The sequence below is a fragment of the Stenella coeruleoalba genome, assembly GCF_951394435.1.
Source record: "Stenella coeruleoalba genome assembly, chromosome: X".
Lineage (NCBI taxonomy): Eukaryota > Metazoa > Chordata > Mammalia > Artiodactyla > Delphinidae > Stenella > Stenella coeruleoalba.
In genome coordinates, this window is record NC_137152.1 from 49,662,292 (window position 1) to 49,671,292 (window position 9,001).

At 45.6% G+C, this 9,001-nt stretch overlaps 1 pseudogene across 1 annotated transcript; it reads left to right on the forward strand.

Moving 5' to 3' along the window:
• Window positions 1–3,278: 3,278 nt before the first annotated feature.
• LOC307180585 (voltage-gated potassium channel KCNC4-like) lies at window positions 3,279–8,180 on the forward strand (annotated as a pseudogene). Its single transcript has 5 exons — window positions 3,279–3,312; window positions 5,198–5,327; window positions 6,688–7,209; window positions 7,437–7,550; window positions 7,582–8,180. The product of its transcript is annotated as a voltage-gated potassium channel KCNC4-like (transcript).
• Window positions 8,181–9,001: the final 821 nt, after the last annotated feature.

The window sequence follows — 9,001 nt, forward strand, 5'->3', positions numbered from 1 at the left end:
TGCAAATCAATCAGTGTGATACACCAGATCAACAAATTGAAGAATAGAAACCATAGGTTCATCTCAATACATGCAGAAAAAGCTTTTGACAAAATTCAGCACCCATTTATGATAAAAACTCTCCAGAGAGTGGGCATTGAGGGAACATACCTCAACATAATAAGGGCCATATACAACAAACTCACAGCTGACATCATACTCAATGGTGGAAAGCTGAAAACATTTCCTCTAAGATCAGGAACAAGACAAGGATGTCCACTCTCGCCACTTTTATTCAACATAGTTTTGGAAGTCCTAGGTATGGCAATCAGAGAAGAAAAAGAAATAAAAGGAATCTAAATTGGAAAAGAAGAAGTTAAACAGTCACTGTTTGCAGATGACATGACACTATACATAGAAGCTCTTAAAGACACTACCAGAAAGCTACTAGAGCTCATCAATGAATTTGGTAAAGTTGTGGGTTCCAAATATAACACAGAGAAATCTGTTGCATTTCTATACACTAACAACAAAAGATCAGAAAGAGAAATTCAAGAAACAATCCCATTTACCATTGCATCAAAAAGAATAAAATACTTAGGGATAAACCTACCTAGGAGACAAAAGACCTGTACTCCAAAAACTATAAGACGCTGATAAAAGAAATCGAAGAAGACACTAACAGATGTAAAGATATACCATGTTCATGGATTGGAAGAATCGATATTGTCAAAATAACTATACTACCCAAAGCAATCTACAGATTCAATGCAATCCCCATCAAACTACCAATGGCATTTTTCACAGAATTAGAACAAAAAAATTTTAAAATTTGTATGGAGAGACAAAAGGCCCCAAATACCCAAAGCAATCTTGAGAAAGAAAAATTAAGCTGGAGGAATCAGACTTCCTGACTCCAAACTACACTACAAAGCTATAGCCATCAAAACTGTATGGTACTGGCAAAAAAAAAAAAAGAAATATAGATCAATGGGACAGGATAGAAGGCCCAGAAATATACCCTCTTGAACTGTTGGTGGGAATGTAAATTGATACAACCACTATGGAGAACAGTATGGAGGTTCCTCAAAAAACTAAAAATAGAACTACCATACGACCCAGAAATCCCACTCCTGGGCATATACCCTGAGAAAACCAAAATTCAAAAAGACTCATGTACCACAATGTTCATTGCAGCTCTATTTACAATAGCCAGGACATGGAAACAACCTAAGTGTCCATCAACAGATGAATAGATAAAGAAGATGTGGCACATATATACAATGGAATATTACTCAGCCATAAAAAGAAACGAAACTGAATTATTTGTAGTGAGGTGGATGGACTTAGAGACTGTCATACAGAGGGAAGTAAATCAGAAAGAGAAAAACAAATACCATATGTTAACACACACACACATCTATCTATCTATCTATCTATCTATCTATCTATCTATCTATATATATATGGAATCTAAAAAAAAGAAAGGTGGTTCTGAAGAACTTAGGGGCAGGACAGGAATAAAGACTCAGACATAGAGAATGGACTTGAGGACACAGGGAAGGGTAAGCTGAGAAGAAGTGAGAGAGTGGCGTGGACATATATACATTACCAAATGTAAAATAGATAGCTAGTGGGAAGCAGCCGCATAGCACAGGGAGATCAGCTCAGTGTTTTGTGTCCACCTAGAGGGGTGGGATAGGGAGGATGGGAAGGTGATGAAAGAGGGAGGAGATATGGGGATATATGTATATGTATAGCTGATTTACTTTGTTATACAGCAGAAACTAACACCATTGTAAAGCAATTATACTCCAATAAAGATGTTTAAAAAAATAAAAATAGGCACTTCCCTGGTCGCACAGTGTTTAAGAATCCACCTGCCAATGCAGGGGACACGGGTTCAAGCCCTGGTCCAGGAAGATTCCACATGCTGCAGAGCAACTAAGCCTGTGCGCCACAACTACTGAGCCTGCACTCTAGAGCCCACGAGTCACAACTACTGAGCCCACGTGCCACAACTACTGAAGCCTGTATGCCTAGAGTCTGTGCTCCACAACAAGAAGACACTGCAACAAGGAGCCCATGCACTGCAACAAAGAGTAGCCCCCGTTCGCCACAACTAGATAAAGCCTGTGCACAGCAATGAAGACCCAACGCAGCCAAAATAAATAAATAAACTAATTAATTAATTTAAAAAATTTTAAAAATTAAAATTAAAAAAAGAAAAAAAAGAAAACCCAGAAATAAACCCACACACCGACAGTCAATTAATCTACAATGAAGGAGGCAAGACTACTCAATGGTGAAAAGACAATCTCTGCAACAAATGGTGCTGGGAAAACTTGCCAGGTACATGTTAAAAAATGAAATTAGATCATTCTTTAACACCATACACAAAAGTAAGCTCAAAATGGATTAAAGACCTGAATGTCAGACTGGACACTATAAAACTACTAGAGGAAATCATAGGCAGAACACTCTCTGACATTAATCGCAGCAATATCTTTTTTGATCCATCTCCCAGAATAATGGAAATACAAACAATAATAAACAAATGGGACCTAATTAAACTCAAAAGCTTTTGCACAGCAAGGGAAACCATAAACAAAACGTAAAGACAACCCACAGATTGGGAGAAAATATTTGCAAATGATGTGACTGACAAGGGATTAGTCTCCAAAATTTACAAACAGCTCATGAAGCTTAATGTCATCAAAACAAACAACCCAGTCAAAAAATGGACAGAAGACCTAAATATACATTTCTCCAAAGAACTCATACAAATGGCCAATAGGCACATGAAAAGATGTTCAACATTGCTAATTATTAGAGAAATGCAAATCAAAACTGCAGTGGGATATCACCTCACACCAGTCAAAATGGCTATCATTAAAAAATCCACAAACAATAAATGCTGGAGAGGATGTGGAGAGAATGCAACACTCCTATACTGTTGATGGGAATGTAAACTGGTACAGCCACTATGGAGAACAGTATGGAAGTTCCTTAAAAAACTAAAAATAGAGCTACTCTATGACCCTGCAATACCACTCCTTGGCATATATCTGGAGAAAAACGTGGTCCGAAAGGATACATGCACCCCAGTGTTCACTGCAGCACTGTTTATAGTAGCCAAGACATGGAAGCTATGTAAATGTCCATTGACAGAGGAATGGATAAAGAAGATGTTGTGTATATATATATATATATATATATATATATATATATATATATATATACACAATGGAATATTACTCAGCCATTAAAAAGAATGAAATAATGCCATTTGCAGCACCATGGATGGACCTCGAGATTGTCATAATGAGTGGAGTAAGTCAAAGAGAAATATCGTATGATACCCCTTATATGCAGAATCTAAAAAGAAATGATACAAATGAACTTATTTACAAAACAGAAACAGATTCACAGACTTAGAGAATTAACTTATGGTTACCAGGTGGGGAGGAAGAGGGAAAGAGGGAGTTTGGGATCGACATGTACACACTGCTATATTTAAAATAGATAACCAACAAGGACCTACTGTGTAGAATGGGGAACACTGTTCAATGTTATGTGGCAGTCTGGATGGGAGGGGAGTTTGGGAGAGAATGGATACATGTATATGTATGGCTGAGTCCCTTTGCTGTGAACCTGAAACTATCACAGCACTGTTAATCAGCTATACTCCAACATAAAAAGTTAAAAAAAGAAAAGAAAAGAAAAAGAGGCTGGCTGGTTTAGGACTCTTTTTTTTTTTTTTGGCCACACCGCATGGCATGTGGGATCTTACTTCCCTGAACAGGGATTGAACCCATGCCCCCTACAGTGGAAGCATGAGTCTTAACCACTGGACCACCAGGGAAGTCCTAAGACTGGCTGGTTTAGGGAATCAAAAAGCAAATGGGCTAGTGTGGATAAGGGACAGGACATTTGAGGGGAAAGGGGCAGGGATGGATGGAGTGAGAGAGGAAGCTGCTGCTGCTACCCTTCCCACTTGTAAAGTGCCCAAATTATTTTCTGCCCTCTTTGGCTGAGGTAAGAATTCGGCTTTGTAGAACTAAGGCCTGATACGGCTGTGTTTGTCACCACCACCTTTCCTCCCTCCATTCTCACCATGAAGTCCACTGTGGTGACCCTCCCTCACAGCAGCCCCACAGTTAGGCAATGACCAAGAGGGAGGAGGGGAGCCATGTCTTGAAACTCTCAATCCAACAAGGCCCTGGCTCTGAGGGATGGGCTGAAAAGGAAGAGTTGGGGAGGGTGTTGGATTGTGGTAAGAATCTTCATTCCTCCTGGGAATTTCTGGTCTAGTGATGGGAAAGAGGCATGGAGGCTGGGCCAAAGGGTGGGAGTGAGGGCTATCTTGGAATTTAGGATCATCTGGGTGCTCCATTGGCAAACTCTCAACAGCAGCAAGATAGGAGACTGGCCCAATTCCCAGGAAGGATTTCTGGAGGCAGAGGTTGTGGGAGAGGGGGGAGGAGATGTGGCTTGTCCCAGGGGGCTGGAGCCTCTGCCAATCCTGGCATAGGCCATAGACAAGCTTCTCTCTGAGGTGGCTTGCTCCCCTGCCCTTCCCCTTCACCCATTCCTACCCCAATCCTTGGCACCAGGGTGTCCGGAGAAAAGGGAAGAAAAATGAGTGGGCAGAAACAGCTGGATATAGCCAGGAACACATCTGGCCTCCCAGGCTGTCTTCTGGTTCTCACTTCTCCCTCCTCCCACACCCCTTTCTCCTTTGCAGGCTTCTGATAGGAGAACTGTTATGGAGATGGGGGAGGGGGAGGGGAAGAGAAAGTTTTCAAAATATTAAAGCGGGGCTGGGTTGGTTGGAATTGGGGGAGAGAGTTGTTGAAATATTAACTGGATTAACTGGTCTTGTGAGGTGGCCTCTTGCCTGGAGCCTGACCACCTAACTTCCTGTTTTCCCTCCAGCTGCCTCCTCCCCTCCCTCTGCTCTGGGCTGGAACTGTGCCCGGGGGAGGAAGGAGGAGCAGCAAAGTTGGCCAGGGTCTCTTGTCTGATTCCCTGCAGGCTGGAGGCCAGGACAGCCTCTGTAAGCAAGCAGGCAGGAACACATACGGTCTTGAATCAGATCGTTGCCTCTCAGTACTTGCTTCTCTGGCCACAGCAGGAGCAAGAGGCTCCTGGAAAACCCCACCTCCTTGCCAGCTCTTCCATGAACACACCCTGGTCCTGGGGCCTCTCCGTGCAGGAGCAGTCACAAACTCCAGAGGTGGCAGCAATGCTGGCTACAACACCCGTCCCAGCGTCACTGGCCCCAACGCCCAGCCAGCCGCCCGTCCCTTCCCTGCCAGTATTCATGGACTACGCAAAACAACCAAGTGAGTGAGCAAGGGCTGACCAAGGAGTGGGGGCAGTTCGGGGTAGGGGGTTTGAGGTTCCCAAACTGGAGGTGGTTGTCTGTGCCCTCTTCCTTTTTAGCCCTCAGGGACAAACACAGGAGGCCCCAGCAGGTTGCCTGTCAGGGGGTAGGGAACACTGAAATGTTGATCTGTGTAGGTGTTTTGACTCTTTTGGTTTGCTTTTCTGTGCTCCTCCCACCCTCTGTCTCTCTTCAGAGCCCCCCCCCCCACCCCCCGCCCAACTCTGTTCTTACTCCTTTCTGTTCCCAGGCAAGGAACTCATTTAGCCCAAAGCAATTTTAGGGCACCCAGTAGAGAGATCCACAGAGGCTGCTGCTTCTCCTGCTAGTGCTGGTGGTGCTGGTAGTGCTGCTGAGGAGTGCCCAGGACTAGGTGCCAGGGGAGTCAGAGTCAAAAAAAAATCATTTTATATCTGGAAATCCAAGACGCAAACCCAGAGTTAAAATAAGAAGCCTAAGAACACTTCACAAAATATTTGTTTGATTTTTTTTAATGTGAAAGAAAAATTAAACTGACACAATTAATTGTTCATTAGTTTACTAATGTTTTTCAAATACACAAATTTCCAAATATGATTAGAACTCACATTTTAACCTTTCATCTTTACTAACAGCCTTTTAAATTAAAAATATATGTTTAAAGCAAAAAAAATACGCATCGCTGTCAGGTCTGCCGACCCCCCAGCCAGTTTCTCAAGTCAGGCACTTCCTACTCCCTGTGGAGGCCTAGGGATCTCTAAGACCCTCCAACTTCCCCTGTCATCCCCATCTTCACTCCCCATTCCCTGCCCTTAGCCTCCCTCAGTACCCCTTTTTTTATTCCCTCCCTCACCCCACCCCATCACTGTCCCAAGTTTTTAAAGTGAGGGACAGAGGATTGAGCGACATCCCTGTCCCCATCTTGGCCATTTAGTCTGTGTTTGCCTGTCTGTGACTTACCCTGCTGTATACCATGGCACAATTGTTCTCTCAGAGTCACCAGGCCAGGTGTCTCCCAAGAGCCTCTGAAAGACATTTGTTTCCATGCTAGCTGGTTTTTCTCTTGGAGTTGCTGGGTCCAGGAGAGATTCTGGCTAGCCACTGTGACCATACCCGAGAGCTGGCTGTCCTCCTGATTCCCGAAGACCCAGAAGGAAGAGACATCCCCAGCTCCATGCCTAGGGTAGCTTCTCTTGGGTGCCTGAGGTAGCTTCTCTTGGGTGCCTGGGCTACCACATCACTTTTGTTGCCCTCAGCCCCTTCCCTGCTCTGGCCAAGCCTGGGAGGGGAGAGGAAGGCAGGAGGACCCCGTCGTAACCCGTCATCCCTCCTCTTGCTAGCGGATCCGAGCCAGCCGAGAAGCAGGCTCACGGTTGGTCATGGAGGGCTGACGATAAACTGATCCTGAACGTGGTGGGCACGTGCCATGAGACCTACAAGGGCACCTTGTGGGCCTTTCCAGGCACCTGCCTCTACAAGTTGACTGAGCCACCCCAACCTGGCACCCCAGCTGCTCAGGGTCCACCAATTCAAGAGTTTTTCTTTGACCAAAATCCTGAGCCCTTTGGCTATGTGCTGGCTATGGTACTCAGCAGCTGCACTGCCCTGCCAATGTTTGTCGGGATGTCCTAGAGGAGGCTTATTGGGGCCTGGTGGAAGCACTGCTGGCACCTTGCTGCTGGCTTAAGCTGAGTGGCAAGGACACACAAACCCAGGACTTCCTATCTTGGGAGGTCTGTGAGAATGTCCACATGGATGAGCGCCTTCAGTGGAACTCCAGTGAAGACCAGAGACTGCGGAATACTTGGAAGCCATGGCTCTGGGTGCTTCTTGACCAACCCCAGTCTTCCCTAGGGGCCAAGGTAACTCACTAACATTGTGCGGTGCCATGCTAGTCCCAAAGGACCCTGCCAAGTTGCCACAATGGCTACACACTTGACATGGTGTTTGGGACCTGAATCTGAAGAGATGCTCAGGACAATTTGAGGGAATCTCCAAAAACGGGGGAGGGAAGAAGGGTGGGAGTCTAGTTAGAGAGGTGGGATGGCTGGTAAATGGGGGTACTTCTGACATACCTCTTTTTCCCCAGTGCTTTTCTATGATCTCCACACTCTTTGCCGTGTGTGCTCTGGTCATCTTCTTCCAGGAGACAGAGGTCCAGCTGGATTACTTCTCTGCCAACTTCATTCCTATGGGACATGGGGTGAGGGCAGGGGGAAAAACAGCAGCAGTAGCAGCAGCAGAACAACGGTCTCATTTACCACTGTGCCCCCGACCTGCTCTACCTGGAACTACTCTGTGCCCTTTGGTTTGGAGCTGAGCTCTTTGCCCGTGCCATTTCCTGCCCTGATAAGGTGCACTTCCTGTGTAGCCCTCTCAATCTAGCCTACATCTTCTGTCTGTTCCCTGTGCTGGTGGAACTGGTAGTGGGTGACAAGGCTGAATGGCAACCCCATCTCAGCCTAATGCTTGGGGCCATTCATTCTCTCTATGTCCTCTGTGTGCCTTTCTCCTGATTTGGGTGGCTGAGATCTTATTCTTTGGCTTGCTCTTCCTCTATGGGGAGCTCTTGAGTATGTCCACCCGAGGTCAGGGTGAGCCTCACTTTGGAGACATTTCTACATGTCTCTGATGGACTGTCATAACACTCACCACTGTCGGCTATGGAGATGTCTACCCTCTCTCTGCTCTGCGCCAGCTCAATGCTGCTGTCACAGCCACTGTGGGCTTGTGCACCAGTGTCGTGCTGGTGCCTGTGCTCCTAGTCTGCTTCCAGTGCTATTATGCTGTAGCCCTGTCTCGCCAGAAACGTAGGCCCAGTGGGATCCTGTGATGGTCCCAGTGGTCTAGACGGGTGTATCCCACCTTCCCTTCCTTCCTCTTGTCAGTTTTTGGTTACAGATAAGGATTTCTGGCTTTGGATTTGGCAAAGAATCCTTCAAGAGTAGTCCCAGGTCATGGCAATCCCTGCTAGTCAGGATCAGCTAGCCATGGCCTGAAAGGTAGACTCCTTCCCATCATCAGGGAGGCACCCTGAAGGAGGCAGCTTAGGGGCAAGGCCAGCTAGGCTTCAGCTTCCCCCTGCCCCACCCTAGACTTTTCTCTTAATCCTAGAGTGACCAGGAGGCATAGAGGATAGTTCTTCCTGGACTGGTGCTATATGCCCCTCTCAACAAGTTCTCCCTTACCATTACCTAATCCCAGTCCCCCAGCTAGACTGTAGTCTAGATGGGGGAATTTTGAGTGATGGTAGCAATATAATATTAACATCAGTCACCTATAGATATCATTGGTGATTGGCTGTGGATATCTGACTGGTTATGGGTGTTGATGGTGAATGGTACCAGCAGTGCCCAGGTATAGCCAGATTGTAACATTGCTCCCTGTACTGCTCCTGGCACAAGTGCTCCTTAGAATCATAAAGGGGCCTTTGAAGATTCTCAGAGACATTAAACAGATGAGAGTCAGTCAGGTCTGAACCCAGAGTAGCACTCTAACTTGATAACCTCCTCTTCATCCCATTTTGTCCTTCCCCCTTCCTCTCCTCTCCTTCCCATCTCTGATTTTTTAATAATATTTTAGATATAGTATTAACCATCATTAACCATGATATATTAGTCATTATTAGTCACACTATTTCAGCTACAATAACAA